The sequence below is a fragment of the Halichoerus grypus genome, chromosome 4 (assembly GCF_964656455.1).
Source record: "Halichoerus grypus chromosome 4, mHalGry1.hap1.1, whole genome shotgun sequence".
Classification (NCBI taxonomy): Eukaryota; Metazoa; Chordata; class Mammalia; order Carnivora; family Phocidae; genus Halichoerus; species Halichoerus grypus.
The window spans coordinates 147,848,204-147,862,901 of NC_135715.1; the positions used below are offsets into that span (position 1 = coordinate 147,848,204).

The 14,698-nt window shown below is 36.7% G+C and overlaps 1 pseudogene; it reads left to right on the forward strand.

The window, feature by feature from the left end:
• Nucleotides 1-12,061: 12,061 nt before the first annotated feature.
• Nucleotides 12,062-12,535, forward strand: LOC118523963 (large ribosomal subunit protein eL28 pseudogene; annotated as a pseudogene).
• The last annotated feature ends 2,163 nt before the right edge of the window (nucleotides 12,536-14,698 follow it).

Consider the following 14,698-nt stretch of genomic DNA (forward strand, 5'->3'; position numbering starts at 1 on the left):
TTCATTTATTAAAGGAATGAGTAATACTGTACTATGAAAGACTGTATTGTATACAATACCTGTTTGCCCCAGATTCTTCCTCTTGGTGACATGCTTTGTCTTGGTGCATTTTCCCTTCATCTTTATAACACAGCAGTCTCAATCATTCCTTATGCCATCTCCCATCAAAGTATGTTTTACCTTTTAAAAAAATCCTATATACATTTGCTATTGCAATCCCTTAGTTATGAGATTTCATATAAATTTTTAACCGTGCTAGCATTTTAAATAGGACTATTTTTCTTTAGCCTGATGCTCAGACAGTGGCAGGCTTTCTTTGGTTAGCCCTTAACCATATAGTCCCATAAGCTATACCGTTTTTGTGTATAATTCTGCAGAACATAAAGCTTGTCAAGAAAACACACTGTTTTGTAGCAGAAATTATAACTTGTTGGAATGTTTTAAGAATTAATTGAAACCATGCAGGTTAAACACCTGCTATAATGCCGAACAGTTTTTAGGGTAGGGAGAGAGTGATGGCATTCAAAACCTCTTGGGATAATCTTTAATAGGAAAATATTGGAAACCACCTAAATGCCCATCAATTTGTGAATAGATAAAATATGATATATCTGTACAAAGTGGTACTTAAAGTAATAAACCAGATACATATGTCAGCATAAACACATCTCAAAAGCATAAAATTTACAGAAAAAATCAAATTGTAAAGATCTATACAGTATATCAGAGTTATGTAGAGTTATAAAACAATGCAAATATGTTTTTTATGAAATACATATGCATTTAAAATATAAAGATGTGGTCAGAAAGATATAAACTAATTTCAGATAGTGATTACTTCTGTTGGAACAAGGAGAATGATATGAAATGGATTCCAAAAGTATCTGTAATGTTTTATCTCTTTAGGAAAAGATTGGGAAATTTCCAATTCCAGGTAAGACACAGTAAGCACACTTCCCCCTCCCACTGAACACTGCTTTCAAATCTGGGCGGAATGCATAAAGTGACGTATATACAGATCTTCCTTGACATACGATGGGGTGATACCCTGATAAACTTATCCTAAGTTGAAAATATGGTAAGTTGAAAATGCATTTTTACCCCCACCCTATCAAACATCATAGCTTAAATGTGCCCAGAGACTCACATTAGCCTACAGTTGGGCAAAATCATCTAACACAAAGTCCATTTTATAATAGAGTGTTGAATATCTCATGAAGTTTATTGAATACTATACTGAAGGTGAAAAACAGAATGCTTGTCTGGGTACAGAATGGTTGTCAGTGTATTGATTGTTTCCTCTCATGACTGCGTGGCTGAATGGGGAGCTGTGGCTTGCCCCCACTGCCTAACACCATGGGAGGATTGTGCACATATCACTAGCCTGGAAAAAGATCAAAATTCAGAACTTGAAGTATGGTTACTACTGATGTTTATCACTTTTGCACCACTATAAAGCCAAAAAATCATTAAGTTGAACCTTTATAAGTCGAGGATGACCCGTATTTTGAAAATAAAACAAAATTTCAACATTCTCCATAGGATTTAAATAAGACCTGGATTCTCATAACGTAATGTTCAAAATGTCCAGGATGTAATCCAAAGTTACGTAACATACAACGAGCCAGGGAAATCTCAGCTTGCGTGGGAAAGAGACTCCAATGCCAAGATGACACAGATGTGGAATTATGTGACAAAGACTTTATAGCAGTTATTTTAAAATGCTAAATCATGAGAGCTCTTGACACTAATAGAAAATTAGTCTCAGTGAAGAAATTTAAGAGTTAAAGAAGCCTAGATGGAAATTTTAGAATTTTAGGAAAAACCACAATAATTGAAACAAAAAATTTACTGGATAGGCTCAATAGCAGAGATGACAGGGGAGAGAGTCAGTCAGCTTGAAGATAGAGCAATAGAAATTGTCAATATAATGGAGAGAAAAATACTGGAAAAAACTGAACAGAGGCTCAGGGAGCTGTGGAACAATACCCAAAGGTCAAGTGTTCATGTCCTCAGTATCTCAAGAGGGAAAGCAGGAAGAGTATGGTGAAAAATATTTGAAGAAATAATAGCCGAAAACTTCCCAAATGTGGTAAAACTCAGTGAATCCCAAACAGGCTAAATACAATGAAGCCTATTCCAAGAAACAAACATCTGAAATGACAAAACAACTTGAAAGCAGCCAGGGAAAAATATGCTTTACCTATAGGGAAACCAAGACTTGATTGACAGCGTATTTCTCATCAGAAACCATGAAGGCCAAAAAAGTTGAATGATATAGTTCAAATGCTTTAAAAACTCCAAAACCAGAACCAAAAAACTGTCACCTCAGAATTTACTGAAATAAACTTCTGAAATGAAGGTAAAATAAAGGCATTCTCAGATGAAGGAAAACTAAGAGAATTTGTTGACAGCAGATTTGCTCTGAAAGAATTTACTTTCCATTTGTACTAAGCAGTTAATATTCATTGGCAACAGCATATCTGGTGGATCAAACAATACTGTCCTACTCAAAATAAGAGAGCTTCAAGAGAATTAGGAGTTGTGCTAAAAGTAATCAGCTAGGTGGATTTGGTGAGGAAAGACATATTGATGTAAAAGAACTCCTAGCATGAATATGGGGTCTTGAGGACATCTTATTCCAACAGGAATATGTCTGGTTTTTATGGCAGCCAAGCATTTCAGTACTACATGATACTGCTCTATAGTATAATACAGGAATCATAGATAAAATTAATATTATAGAAGCTAACAAACTTCTGATAATATTATTGATGATCAAATATATCGGGAGATTGAATTAAAGACTACAGAACAATTTTCCTATGGAAGTGAATTGGCTTGAAGAGGATTAAGGCTTGATTAGTAATAGATTGATGATTATATTTTTTAATCTTCAATAGATATATACTATGAAGTACAGATAGCTGTAGATCAGGAAGGCAAAAAGACTCTGTAAAGTTAGTAAAATATTGACAAAGTCTGTGCTGGCATCATTGGATGGTTCAGCTGCCTGTTTATATCCATACCAACCCTCCACTGATTATTACAAATGCTTGGAATCTGTATGTACATTACGATTGTTCATAAGATGTTTGATATGTGATGATATAAGGTATGTATTACTATCAAACTAAGAGTGGTTGTTTTGTCATAAAAAGGCCTTGATCACAGGCCAGGAGGGTGGACTATGCTGGGAGAGTTAATTCCAACAGCTTAGAATTATCCTGAGTTTTTCTACTGAAATAAGAATCACACCTCTGCAGCCCTGACCCCAGGTTGAGGCATGAAACATACGGATTTGTACTGCTTTGTAACCATGGGTTTGAGAGGAATTGTATCAGTTTGTCAGCATGATTTACTGATAACATTGGAACTGATGATTTGCATCTGGTCTCAGTGTGCTCCTGTAGGCTCCGCTGTTGTGGCTGGTTATATAAGAATATACCTACATGGGGTGCCTGGGTGGCTCAGTCGTTAAGCGTCTGCCTTCAGCTCAGGTCATGATCCCAGGGTCCTGGGATCGAGCCCCACATCGGGCTCCCTGCTAGGCGGGAAGCCTGCTTCTCCCTCTCTCACTCCCTCTGCTTGTGTTCCCTCTCTCGCTGTCTCTCTCTCTGTCAAATAAATAAATAAATAAATAAAATCTTAAAAAAAAAAAAGAATATACCTACATAACCAGCATCATATATGAAACCCAAGCTGAAACACCCTTTTGGATTCTCTGGTTTGGAGATGTTCCATGCATATATTAGTGATTCCTGATCTGAGAGTGATGAGGTATCTGGTATGGCCTTTAAAGAGAAAGGACTGAAGCCCCCAGATGGCCTGCTTTGGACACCTTGCTCAAAGACATCCTTTGGCTTGTGATGCATATCCATTCTCTAAGCTGTTGTTATAATGTATTGTTTTCTTGTAGATTGGCAAGCATTGCCATTTTGGGTCCTGTGAATCTTCTTTAGCAATCCTTAGCAAACCCTTCTGTAACTGTCAGAATTCCAATGATGTTATTGGCCATATGCTATACACTTGAAGGTCAAGTAGTGTTCTAATCTGAACATGCCTGAAACCTGAGAGAGGCTTCTACAAAGATTTTATAAGATTCAGCAGAAGAATAATTTCCCAAGTTCATGTCCAATTTTATACAAAAATCATCTATAACTATAAAGGAGTGGTGACAAAAACTGTATATGGAAAGAACAAAATAACTCATTTATTGCTGATATTTTTACCCTTATTCAGAGACATTTCTCATTTTAGAATGTCTAATGGCCTGGTCTTAAATTTATATTTCAATTAAGTTTTGGCTGTGTATTATGGTCATGAAGATTCACTATTCAGGTCTCCTACAACAAAAAGCTGCCATGGGAGCATAATTGACTGTAGCTTGAGCTACCACCCCCATGAATCTGAGGCCAAGCAGTCCCCAGACTGCTCCTAGGTAATGACTGAACATGGCAGGGTATTAGTGACAATCCATTTCTGCCTGATGCAGGATTCCTCTAATGTCCATGGAACATAACAAAATTTGATCAAATTTTAGGCCACAATTCAAGCATCAGTAGAATGAGAAAATTAATAAATAGTACAGTACAGTTTTCTGGTCTCAGTCTGATAACATTAAAATTAATGGTAGACCTACAAAAGCCCAGAAAATAATGAAAACATTCTATCAAAATGGTAAAAATATCTAAAATTTAATAACTGAGAAAAAAATGATATATTATGATCTATGAGACCAACTAAAGTAACTTAATTAGAAAGACTGAAGTTTGTATCCCCCCAAATCATAGCATAATAATTGCATTAGAAGCAAGCAAGAAAGAAAACAAATGCCTCAATTGAAAATAAATTCAGCTGAAGAACATTTAAAAAGACAACAACAAAGGGGTGCCTGGGTGGCTCAGTTGGTTAAGCGTCTGCCTTCGGCTCAAGTCATGATCCCAGGTCCTTGGATCGAGCCCCACATCGGGCTCCCTGCTCCACGGGAAGCCTGCTTCTCCCTCTCCCGCTCCCCCTGCTTGTGTTCCTTCTCTCGCTGTGTCTCTCTCTGTCAAAAAAATAAATAAAATCTTAAAAAAAAAAAAAAGACAACAACAAAAGGACAGCAGAAAGAGAGAACTAATAAAGATAAAAGAAGAAATCAGAAACAAAGAATACAAATAATAAACACATTCAAGTTATTTGAAAAAACAAAACAATAAATAGATTGTTAGTTAACCTAATAAAATAAAACAAATCTGAAAAGAGATTAAAAAAGTAAAGATGGCATCCTCATGTGAGCAATTTCCATGTTCCTTCTACTCTGAAAATTAATCCATCTGCTCCTTCAGAGTATGTAGAGATGGCTACGAGATGACTGCCTGAGTATTGACTGGGCCATGGGAGACTTCTGAAAGACAGAGTCAGCCCAAGGCTTGAGCTAAGACTAAAACAGATCCCAAAGCATGTCAGTCTACTCAGAAGACATTGGGGAGAAGCTGAACAGTGGAGTGAGGCCTCCTATACATGAGATTACAAAATAGGCATTCAGAGAAACTGCACTGCTGGACGTAACAGAAAACAATTTGAGCAACATCTTCCCCCTAACCCTTGCTCCCCAACCACAAAACAAAAACAAAAACAGCTTTAATAAAATTCAGGTACACAGAAAAAAGGGCTCTCAAGAACTTTTTTTAAAGCAGTATTTTTGAAGCAAATTAACCTGTAGATGATTAAAGCTGAGATCCAATATAGTGACAGTAGTAGTCCAAAGCACAGAGAAAACTTATGAGCAAAAAACCCAAATGGAATAGGGGAGCCTGACTGGCTCAGTCATTTAGAGCATGTGACTCTTGATCTCAGGGTCATGAGTTCAAGCCCCACATTGGGCATAAAGATTACTTAAAAAAATCTGAATAAAAGAGTATGAAATAAAACAATAGTAAGTAATAAACATAAAATGTAAATAGGGCTCCATGAATAGAAATGGAAACAGTTGTAGGAGGGACAATAATTTAAAAATTAATAGAAGAAAATTTCATTCAGTGGAGGAAGGACAAATATCTACATTTTCCATGATAAATGTTACCCACTTAGGGTTAAGTGGTGTTAAAAGTTTCATAGTAAAAAAGAATAAAAATAAATCAGAACAGTTCCTCATCTGCAGCCCTGGCTGTTAAGACAACTGAGAAAAGAATTAGAGCTCAACCAAAGCCAAGGTTACATTTATCTGCCAGACAAAAGAAAGATATTGGAGAAAATAAAAATATTTAGTGTATGGATCATACATACATATAAATCATGAGATCATGTGAAGCAAAGTATAGAGGGATTAACTCTAATTAAACAACAAATGAGTCAAAACAGTCTTATCATCATGGGTGAAGGAATGAGCAAGAGAAACACATGTTAGATGATGAATGGTATACACATGTATATAGTTACAACTGACTGTTATGTATTGAGAATGCGTAATATAAGTCCAAATAAGCATCCTTGAAATGGAGGGGACATGCTGCAAAGAATACTGTAATACTATTCCAGAAAGAATAGTGATAAAAAAAGGTAAAGTAAAAAAGTATTCTAAGAGTTTCTTCTTATTGAGGTGTAGCAAGTAGGAAGTTCTGAAAAAAGATTTTGTTAGTGTGGGAAATTGGCATTTTTTTTCTTTCAGATAATAATACAAAAAATATGCTTCTGCCTATGATGCTAGGAAAAAGAAAGGGAGAGAACCAATAAATGTATAATAACCTAATTAAATAGCATTTAAAAAGGACAAAGGAAATAAGTAGCAATTAGATAAATCAACAAAATTAAGGAGAAGGAAAACAAGAACATAATAAAGAACAATAGGAAATAAAGTATGATGGATGGACTAGAATGCATATGTATTACTCATTATGCTATATATAAATGAATTGAATTTATCAATTAAAAGACAGATTGACTCAAAAAGCAAAACTCACATATGATATTTCTAAGAAAAAAATTAAGTGATAAGGGGATGACCAAAGAGATGATAGACACATAAGCAAAAGTAAATCAGTAATGCCTGTATTAATATGAGAAAGGGTATAACTTGTCTATAAAGGCAATAAATAGGGATAGAGATGGACATAATATCATAATGAAGGATGTGGTTTATGAAAAACATAATAATAAACCTAGAATACAGAAAAAACAGCAGGTAAAGATAAAAATCAATACATTTAGGAATAAAAGGATAAACTTATAAAACAATTATATTGAGAGAATTTTGTTACAGTTTTTGATACTTAGACATGACTAGTACACAAATATAAGCAAGAAAATTTAAATTATTTTAAAAACTTGGCTTAATAATTTTATAAGATCTCTAAATCTCTAGACATTATGGTTTTTTTTCCATTTTTCTACTGGCTGACCAAAAATTGATCATGTATGGCTATAAGAATGTATTTTATGAAGAGTTTTATTAGATAATTTCTCTGATCATATTAATATCAAAGTTAGAAATAAATAAAATGTTATTGAAATAGTAACTACTTGAAAATTAATAATCACTTTCCTAAGTAGTCTGTAGATAAAAAAGGAAATTTCAAAATCATAAATGATCTAGTAAACAAGAAAGAAAAAAATACTTTGTATCAAAGCCCAGCAAAGAAACTCACTTACATTAGAAACACACATACAGGCCAATCCAAAGAAAACTAGAAGGAAGAAGTTAGTAAAGTTAAAAGTAGAAATTAATGAAATAAAAAACAAAGAAAATCAAGAATAAAGATTAAGTCCATCCAATAGCTTGTTCTTTGAGGAAGCCAACAAAGTAGATGAACCTCTTAGAAATCTGGAGGAAAAGCAAGAATGAGGAAAGGTACATAGCCAAAAATCTGAAGTTATTAAAAGGATTTTAAGACAGTACAACATATAAATCTATGGGGAAATTTTGGAAAATCATGAAATTAATTGCTTGCTAGCAAGATACAAGCTAACAAAGAATTGAAAATCTTGAATGAACCAATTAATGCTGACAAGATTAGAAGATTGCTTAATCTACCATTGCAAGTGGAAAGAGGACCAGGTGGTTCTACTAACTTTTAAGGAATAGGGAATTGCAATATTAAGCCATTTAAACCCCAGAAAAATCTGGAACTCTCCCTAATCCATTTATAATGTCAACATGTTTTATATGTTACCTTATTTACCTTCTGTATATATGTATTTTACATATGATATATATACATCTTATCTTATGGCTATATTAACTAAAAAAGTACTTGATAAAATTAACAGCTATTCCTAAATAAAGTGAGAATAATATGAAACAAATAATTTTAATAGAAGCTATCCTGCACAATCTATAGCAAATAGTATTCTAATTGGCAAAACATTAAGCCATTTAAATAACAATAAAAACTACAAAGAAGCTCTTGATGTAGACTTTATCATTCATATTTATTCTGAAGATCCTAGCAAATTCATTGAGAAAAGAAAAATGATTTGTACAGACTTTGGCAAAGAAGGGCTGAAACTTTTTTTTTTGCTGATGATACATTTCATAACAAGAAAACATACGAGCCTCTAGTTAAAAAATAAAGATAATTTAGAGGCACCTGGGTGGCTCAGTCACTTCAGAGTCCAACTCTTAGTTTTGGCTCAGGTCATGATCTCACAGGTCCTGAGACTGAGCTTTGTGCTCAGTAGGGAGTCTGCTTCAAGATTCTCTCCCTCTGCCCCTCCCCCACTTGTGTGCTCTCTCTCTTTATTTCTCTCTATAATAAATAAATCTTTTAAAAAAAGGTAAATTAAAATAATTTGGTGTGGTAACTGCACATAAATATATAAAATATAGATTTTCTCTATAATATGATAAACAGAGCAAAAAGTTTTCATTCACACTAGCAAAAACTTATAAAATACTTATGAATGAATTTAAAAATAAGGGCAGGACACATAAAAATCATAAAATTTAATTAGAGAGCATAAAGTGAGATTTGAGAAAATGGGAAGACATAAAAAAGGCTATCCAAGTAAAATATCATCCACGTTTTTATACATTTAATATCATAAAATACCAATTCTCCCATAATTAATTAATTTTCACACTTAATCCAATTCCAAATAAAGTTCACTATTTATATATATATAAAATGTCTAGATATAACATATATAAGAGCTCATTAGATGCTGCGTGACCACTCTGCCTTAGGAATGCCGCTGGGAGTTGCCTTCCCCAAAGCTTTCTTAGCGCAAACAACCGCCCTGTGATCTAAGAGATGTAGGCATTGTCTCTTAGATTATGTTTAGCAGAACTCGTGCGCAGATTAGCATATCGTATCTTTCCCATAAACAGATCCTCCTAGTTCAGTAAGACCCCTTGTCATACATCATGTGCTTAAGAAACAGTGGTAAAGATGTATGATTATCCTGAAGGACCAATAAAAGCGGGAGCAAAGAAGGGCACAGGGTCTTTGCCTCTGAGCATTGACCCCCTTGACTTCTCCTCTCTTTCACAGCAAAGTTTGGAGTAATCTTTCATCCGTCAGTACGGGGATTGCTGGCCATTCCCGGCATCTGAATACAACAAGAAGTGGGGATTTATAGCCCAGAATCAGGGCAAGGGGGTTGTGGTCAATGAAAAACTACTAAGAGGAAAGACATCAAGGGTAAGGTGACTATTAGTAAACCAACTTAAAGACCAGATCCTTACTGAAGGCTGGCCAGGTTGATCAGATATCAAGTGTGGGGATGAAGAATTTAAGCAGATATCAATGGCGGGGCAGGGGATGGGGGGAGGGTCTCTCTAAACTGACTTAGCAGGATTCTTGCTAAAATTGGGCTATGTAGGCCCAACAAGAATGGGGGCCAAGGTTGAGGCCTAGTCCAGAAGAGAGCTCAGAGGAGCCTGTCTAAAGTTTGTTCAAATGAAAACAGTATTTTGGCACTGGTGTAAAAAAACCAAATGATTAAACCAAAATTGATACTAGTATATATTTGAATTTAACACATGACAAAGGTGGTGTTCTAGTTCATGGAAAAATGATAATTATTTAAGTAGTGTTACTATACTGACTATATGGGATATAATGAAATTAAACCTGTATCTTAGATACAAAATTCAATGTAAATCTAAAGCTACAGAAATGCTGCAAGAAAATGTTACTACATGTGCAATTTAAGGATGGGGGAGATGCAGGAGAAGAGTTACTCTCACATATTACTTATGGAAGTATATACTATTACTGCTTTTTTGGGCAAAAGAATTCTTATAACATCTATTAAAATCACCTTAACTCAGCGATTCCACTTGTAAGAATCTTTCCCACAGAACATGATAACTTATTTAAGGATAGTATAAATGTTTATTGACACCTTGTACACAGAGGGAAGAAACTAGAAACAAAGTCAATGTCCACTGAAAAAAGAATGGGTAATAAATTAAGCTATAACTCTCTTAATTTTATACAGCAATTTTATAAAATGAGTTAAAGTTATGCAAGTTAACTTGAAGTAATGTTATATGGTAGTTTTAAGTTAAGAAAAGTAACTTCTTATGACCACATTTTAGAAAATGATCAAAAATATCCCTAATTAGAGTAATGTATGGAGTGAAGGTATGTGATTATAACTTTTTTGTGTGTATATACACAGCTGAATATTTGTGTATAATTATATGGACATGGAGAAAATTACACCTATATGTTAGATTGTTAATTTGTGTTATTTGTCCATGTGGGGTGTGTGTGTGTGAGGAGGGGGTGGCGGGAAAAGCTGCTCTGGGTGAAAGGGAGTAGGAGGGGTAGGAATAAGGTCAAACAAAACTAACTAAATAAATAAAAAGATTGTACTCCAGAAATTCACATGTATTATATTACTCCCTTCATTCATGTAAAGTTAGATATATATAAATTTTTTTAAAAAATTATTAAATTTAAATAATAAAAATGAAAAAAAAATGCCTCTAAGAAGACAATGGTAATATATTCACAGATATTGAGGAAATGGGAAAAAAAATTATGAGAGAATAAGGTTTCCAGTCAGGAGACAGAAAGCACAGTTTTTTTGTGTGTGTGTTTTGTTTTTTTAACATTAAAAATGTAATATAAAGAATTGTAGACCAGTTTTGGAGTACTGAAAACCAACAAAAGGTCATTGAGGTATAGAGAGGTATCAAACACAAGAAACAATTATGGTCCTGGAGCTGGAGGGACACAGGGAAGAACTGAGATGAGTAAAATGTAGAGGCTTGGAGAAGGGCCCACCAAGGATAAGACCCAGAACTCTGAGTTGGGGCAACAGTTGACTGGTGTTGATATCTCTGAGGCGGCCCAATGGGCCTAATTCTTGGAGATTTGGGAAAATTGCACACTGAACCAGCTACCGCTACTTGAACCAACTGTTGCTGCTATGGTAAAAATCTAATATTGTAGTGATGTAGACAGGAACAGGAAGGAATGAAAGGACAAATTTCCTTGGTCTCCTGCAGTTTTCCAGAGTCCCTCCAGGAAATTGTCCTTATTGGCACAGCCCTACAGGTTGTAGAAAGGGGAAATGGGTTTGCCCTGTTCGAGCCCCAACATCATGGAGCAGGGGATAGAATGGCGGGTTTCAAGCTGAGAGACACTAGTATAATAATCAGCAGACCTATGTCAATACATTTGAAAATTGAGATGGAAGACATATTTTGGAAGAAATAAAAACCTAAAAACGTTAAATGTCATTAAGAAATTAAGTTATTAAAGATTAACAATTTGACAATATAAAAAAATATGTACCCATCTATAAAGTCATACAGTACATAAAACCTTCAAAGCACATAAAATCCTGAGGGTCTTTAAGTTGCCCCAAAGCACAGACATAAAAGGAAATTCTCCCCTGCTCCTACCATCCAGCCCAGCCCCATTCATGGCTCTGGTGTCACACTCAGATCCACCCATGCCCTCTCCTGCTCACATACCTTCTGTGGCTCCTTATTACCCTCCGAAGAGTCCTGGCACCTCCCAACCTTATTCAGTCCTGCAAAATCTGCCTCCTTTTCTCCAAGTGACCCTCATGTTGCAGCCATACCCCCAAATTATTTTCCAGCTCTTTCTGACTCCGGCTGCCGTAGCGAGAGGGGTCGTCGCCATGTCCGCCCACCTGCAGCAGATGGTCGTGTGGAACTGCTCCAGCTTCCTGATCAAGAGGAACAAGCTGACCTACAGCACTGAGCTCAACAACTTGAAGGCTCACAACTCATTCCGCTACAACGGTCTGATTCACCGCAAGACTGTGGGAGTGGAACCGGCCGCCGACGGTAAAGGCGTGGTGGTGGTCTTGAAGCGGAGATCCGGCCAATGGAATCCCGCCACCTCCTACGCGCGGACCACCATCAACAAGAATGCCCGGCCACCCTCAGCATCCGGCACATGATCCGCAAGAACAAGTACCGCCCAGATCTGCGCACGGCTGCCATTCACAGAGCCAGCGCCACCCTGTGCCGCTAGAAGCCAGAGAGGAAGCGGGCCCGCCCCACCAAGAGCTCCTGAGCACCTGCCCCCACCTCCAAAGCAATGAAGATGTCAACCTCCTCAAACTAACTAACTAACTAACTAACTAACTAACTAAAAATTATTTGGCAAACCACACAGGATCTCTTCCACCTCTGCCCTTTGCCCAAACTGTTTCCCTTGCTTGAAAGACCACCCTTTCTCAAGCACTAGATCCAAAGCCCTTCACCTGGCCTCCAGGAAGCCTTATCTATGCTAGGCAGAGTCTGGCTTTACCCACGGAGTCTTCCAGCCCAGGTTCCTCCTGCTGTTCCACAAAGCTGGAGACCTCTCAGGAGCCCAGTAACACCCAACACAAAGCTGGGTAATGAGGATATCAGAATGAATCAGTAACTTCCTGCATAGTAAACTCCTATGCATCCGTTAAGATTCACTTCAAAAGGCTCTTGGATCAAGGCCAGTTTGCAAGAAGTGTTTGAATTCAAATCCAGGCCCCATCATGGCTTTTCTGTGAGACTTTGGATGTGTCCCCACCTCTTTCAGGGTCCCAATGTCCCACTTTTACCTTGTGAGTCTTAAAGCCCCCAGCCCGGCTAGGTACTCACTGAGGTGGTCAGCCTGCTGCCTGTTGCATGGCTACGGACACCACCCACTCTTTGTCACACTTGTTCTCCATCGGCAGCACCTTGGCACTGTCCCACGAGTGGGTCTTGATGTGGGTTGACCTTGGAGGAGAGGCATCAACGAGGCAGGTTAGGACTTGGACAATCCAAGCTCCACCCACCCCCTTTCGATTTCCCCCTCACTCACCGGCTCACTCACTCACTCACCCTTGCTCATCTTCCCCCAGCTCCCTACTGCTCTGTTACTCCTTGAATGGCACAGCATGCTCCTCCCTCCTCCTGGCCTTTGTTGTTCTAGGAACACTCTCCTCTCCCCAGGTGTTTGCTCCAGCTGTTTCCTGATCTGGGAAGTCTCCCTTTCAAGCAGCTTCTCCCAGCCTTCTCTACCCCATAGAAAGAATAATTTCTTCCTCCTCAGCAAATTCAGAAATTTTCTTAAAATTTATCATTACTTCCTGGCAGAAAGTTTAAATGTTTGTATCATTCAACTTATACAAACTGTCCTTAAATTTTCTGCCTCTCCAGATGTTTTTTTTTTCTTGTATGTTTACAGTTTCATTTTCCACCTACAAAAAAGCAATTTTTTTAAAAGAGGAAATTATCCTACCATATTCTAATACCAGGCTCTGAGAAATAAAGCAAAAAAGAAAACCACAGACTAATTTTATTTATGATGAATAGAAGTATCTAGTACCTTCAAAATATAATTTGAATAATTGGAGTGAATTATCTAAAAAAAAGTCTTTCATCTGTGTTATCTACATACTAAATGTAAAGTGGATAAATATTTCTCTCTTCTCTGCTGAATGTAGATAGTTCTATAGACTTGTACTAATAATTGGCTAAACACACTCAGGTTGGATTGATTCACTATCATGTAGGCAGTGGTTCTCAATTCTGGTTGCACATTAGCTTCATCTAGAGAACTTCGAAAATTCCTGATCTCTGGTTTGCATCCCAGACCAATTCAATAAGAGCCTTTGGGGAGGAACCCAGGCCTTAGTATCTGTAACACTCTGTAGGTGAATACAATGCGAAGCCAAGGTTGCAGGTGCTGAACATAACTACATACTAGCAGGATTTTAAATTTCCAAGGTTTAGTGACTAGCAGCTCAAGATCAGCAAATGAGCTTTTAAACAAAATTTTTTTGAAGAATAGTCATCTAATATTTTAACAATTTAAAATTATTTCCTCAGTTCAGGGACCTGTTAATAGCCAGAAACTTGACTGAACCAAACATAGAAGCTAAAATCACTACCTTGTGAAGCATGTAGCACTTTGAAATATTTAAGTGTTGAAAAGAAACTTCAATCATTTCTAAATTTTCAGTTAAATTTAATAAAATACAACTGTTCATTAAGTAATTTAAATGAGTGTTCAAAAAATTATTTTTTTCCTTTAAAGTTAGTCAAATCAAGGGGGGCCTGGGTGGCTCAGTTGGTTAAGTGGCTGCCTTTGGCGCAGGTCATGATCTCAGGGTCCTGGGATTGAGTCCTGAGACAGGCTCCCTGCTCAGCAGAGAGACTGCTTCTTCCTCTCCCTTTGTGCTCTCGAGCTCTCTCTCAAGTAAATAAATAAAATCTTAAAAAAAAAAAAAGTTAGTCAAGTCATTAGGATCACAAAAA